We start from the raw sequence: 3,868 nt of genomic DNA on the forward strand, positions 1-3,868 counted from the left end.
TAAGGAGCTGCCAAAAGAGCAAGATGGGCGGTTCATTGACTTATGCGTCTTCAAGACGTCGGCCCTTAAATGTGCACGCCAGCTCCTTGAGCTGGTTTCATCAAGGAAGACGTCGGCTGGCCCTATTTATCAACTCAGACTCAAGCCCTTTGATTTTTGAAACCAACTTTTTTTTTGAGCTGTTTGTGAAACAATGTTCTGTTGGATAACTTCTGCTTGTAATAAACTTTGTGCTAGCAATGTTGCTAGCACACTCTTTGTTATGATATTTACACTTGCATTCTCCCGATGGGAGTACCTTCAGTTGTTGATATGAATCGATCTGTCATGTCTTTGACGCTTTTCCTTGCAGGTTTTCCCAGTGCCTGCATTTGTTAATGATTCTTCGGGTGCTCTTTCTGAAGATGATCGAGTCCAACGTATGAAGGACCGCATCACACAGTTGGAAAAGGACCTGCGCAGCACCTATGCTTTGGCTGCTATCATCAAGAAGAAAGGCGAGATTGCAGCTGACGTAGAGCGCTATGCTCTTACTGAACTGCATAAGGCCACTGAAAGTTTAAACTGTAAGTTTCCTGGTCTTTGGGTTCATTACTCCTTTTTTGGAAATTCATTGCCTGGTCCTCTATTGAATTCTCTGCCAGTCATAGCTTTGAACCGTGCGGAAGAAAGCAAGCGGATCCACGAGCGTGTGCATGCATTGACCCAGCTATCATCAGCCGAAGAAATTTTCTAGCGGGAACACTCGAAGGCTTCGGCTGTCGCGCAGTTTCAGGATCGGGTCCACCAAGTCCATCATTTCTTCGACAAGTGCTACAAAGCTCTAAGGGTAATCTGGAGAACTATGTTCCCTTTGAACGCAGTCCCTCCTACGTTGTTGACTCTGATGTCTGAGTTTGGAAATACCAAGAAGATTCGAGACTTGGTGCGAGCTCAGGTTTTTGCAGGGGCCAGGTTTACGCTTGCTCTTGTTCTTGCACGTTACCCTTCAGCAAATCTGCTCACTATTGCCAACGCAGTTGGTGACTTGGAAACTCTGTATCCGAAGATATTGCTGCCCGCCAATATAATTGTCGACAAGCTTGAAAAGGAGTCGAAGGTACCTGAGGAATGAGAAACTCTGCAATGGTAATCTCAGGGATTAAGGTTGTTTTGTAAATAGGTTATTTTGGCTACTTCATCCAAGTGTTGGGATTGTTTAGCCGAGACTTTTTATTCGGTAGATACATGTATATGTACTTTTACCGTGTTAATGCCGTTGGCAAATTTTGAAGGAGCAAATCTTAATTGCCCGCTTAAATGTATTCGTTGGTCAGCAAATCATTTGAGTGATCAGCTCGTGTTGCAGGTTTTGCTAAACCTATTGTATGCGCAACTTTGCTTTCAACCGATGTATGTTTCGACAGTCACTCCCGAATATTTCGGGTGCAATGACTCTGCCGATGGGCCTGTTGTTCTTTGATATTTCCGTAAGTAAAATATCGAACGTGGGTTGTGTTTATATGTATTTCCGAACTCTTGCTATTTTCGGCGCTCGTAGAGGCATCTATAGCAGAGGGAAAGGTTAGCACCCTTGTTTTATTTTGCATCCTTTAGCGCTCGTAGAGGGTTTTTTTTGGAGCTTGATCTTTTGCCGCGTACTATGTTGCACCGTTGCTCGCCAAGGGGCGTAGGCAAGGTTTACGACGATGCGGATTAGATGCTCCGAATTACTGCAATGCTTATCAGGGGATTAAAACTTAAGTTCTCATTAATAAAGTAAGCACGGGACTAAAGTGCGAAAAAAGAGGATGGCCCTATTGAAGGTAAATGGAAAAACTAAAAGTTGTTCATCTACTTTAAGTGAGGAAAGGGTTCTTCTTATCTTCACGTTAGTGGTTTTCGAAGCATCGTTGATTTCACTAGAGGTCTCGACGGCGGTTGCCAATGCCTTGCTTTCTCCTATGTCTCTTGTTCCATCAGGTGTTGAAACTTTTGCTGCGGAAGCTTGGGCTGCAGAAGTTAGTGCTATCGATACTTCAAGGGCGAGGTCGGCTGGCTTCTTCTTTGCTCCTCTGGCGCGTTCTTCTTCCTTGATATCGAGTGACGATGACTTTGAAGGAAGGTCAGTAGTTTCCTGCCGCAGTCCAAACTTTGCAGCAATCCTCTGAAAGTCTCGATCATAATTGTCCGAGCGTGAGAAACTTCCATAGACTGTAATGTTTGTCCCGTTGCTCCCAGGCATTTTCAGCTTGAGGTATGCGTAATGCGGTACAGCCATGAACTTGGCATAAGCTGGCCTCCCGAGTATAGCGTGATACTGCGACTCCCAGTTCACGACTTCGAACTCGATCTTTTCCTTCCTGAAGTTGTCGGATTTACCAAAGATGACGTTCAGGTAAACTTTGCCAAGAGAGTACGCCGGTGAAGTGGGGAGAATCACATGAAAGCGGGTGTCCGATTCTTCTAGCATTCTCATGGTGATCCCCATACTCTTGATCGTGTCGAGAAATATCAGGTTTAGCCCACTTGCACCATCCATGAAGACTTTGCTCATCTTGAAACCCCCGACCTGCGCCTCGACTACTAAAGCAGCGTGTCCTGGCTTTGGTATGGTCATCGGGTGATCTGCTCGGCTGAATGTAATATCCAGAGTGTGGCCGCCGGGAGCTATCCTCAGAAGCAGGACGCCGACGCCGGCTCGGTGACCGTCAGCTTCAGCGACCTCTACAGCAAGGAGGTGCGCAAGGTGATCATGTACCTCCTCCTGCCACTCATCGAGAGCGACCGCGGCGCCGACATCCTCGAGGTCACCTACTCATACAACACCAGCGGGAAGCTGTTCGACGCACCTCCCGCGACAGTGACCGTGCGGCGCACCGGCACGGGCGGCGTGCCGGAGATCGACGACCCGGCGGCGGTGCCGGAGGTGCAGACGGAGGAGGCCCGGCTGAAGACGGTGACGATGATGAAGCAGGCTCGGGCCATGGCGGACGGCAAGAACCTGGGAGACGCCCGGGACAAGCTGGTGGAGGCGCAGAACGGGCTGGAGGACATCGTGGAGCAGTCGAGCCCGCTGGTGGACATGCTGAGGACGGAGCTGCAGCAGCTGCTAAAGCTGTTCAAGTCGCAGGACGTGTACGACAAGCAGGGCCGCCCCTACGCGCTCTCGTCGGAGACGTCGCACGAGCGGCAGCGGTTCGCGGCGAGGGGCGACATCGAGCCATCGAGGGCATGCGGATGTTCGCCACGCCGCGCGCATGGACAAGTACCTGGATCAGGCCAAGAAGTTGGACAAGGACCCGACGGCGCCGGTGCCGTCCGTGGAGGAGGACGTCAAGGAGGAGGTCGCCGCCAACCCGCTCGGGCCCATCGCCGGCCCGATCACCTTCTACATCCAGGCCGCCATCCAGGCTCTCCAGACCATCGAGAAGCTCATCAGCAAGCAGTAGGATCCATCCATACATCATGCATGCATGAAGTTCAACGGGCAGCGCTTACCCATCTCTCAATAATTTGACCTTCCGTTGAAACAATTTGCTGTTGAATAAATTGCGCGTCCCAATTAACGTAATGCTGCTGCAATTTCTGTATATCTTGTGCAATCTCATCTCGCCTTGCTGTACTCTGCAACCCCGCCCGATAATAAATATTTCATGCTTATGGTGGATGATTATAACTAATAATAAATGTTGACGGAGAAGTAAGTATCAAACTGTAAAAACATTCGAGAATATCTTTTTTTTGAAACGGGCAAAAAATCTTTTGCCTTATATTAATAAAGGAGAAGCAAACAGGGGTGGCAAAAACCACAAAAGAAAAAAGAGAAGGCGGGAAAGAAGAACCCGCCCCTAAAAGATACAAACACGATCAGCCTATAAGCTCCGCC

At 49.0% G+C, this 3,868-nt stretch overlaps 1 pseudogene; it reads left to right on the forward strand.

Moving 5' to 3' along the window:
* The first annotated feature begins 288 nt into the window (after positions 1-288).
* Positions 289-3,553, forward strand: LOC127341076 (uncharacterized; annotated as a pseudogene).
* The last annotated feature ends 315 nt before the right edge of the window (positions 3,554-3,868 follow it).

The sequence above is a fragment of the Lolium perenne genome, chromosome 1 (assembly GCF_019359855.2).
Source record: "Lolium perenne isolate Kyuss_39 chromosome 1, Kyuss_2.0, whole genome shotgun sequence".
Taxonomy (NCBI): Eukaryota; Viridiplantae; Streptophyta; class Magnoliopsida; order Poales; family Poaceae; genus Lolium; species Lolium perenne.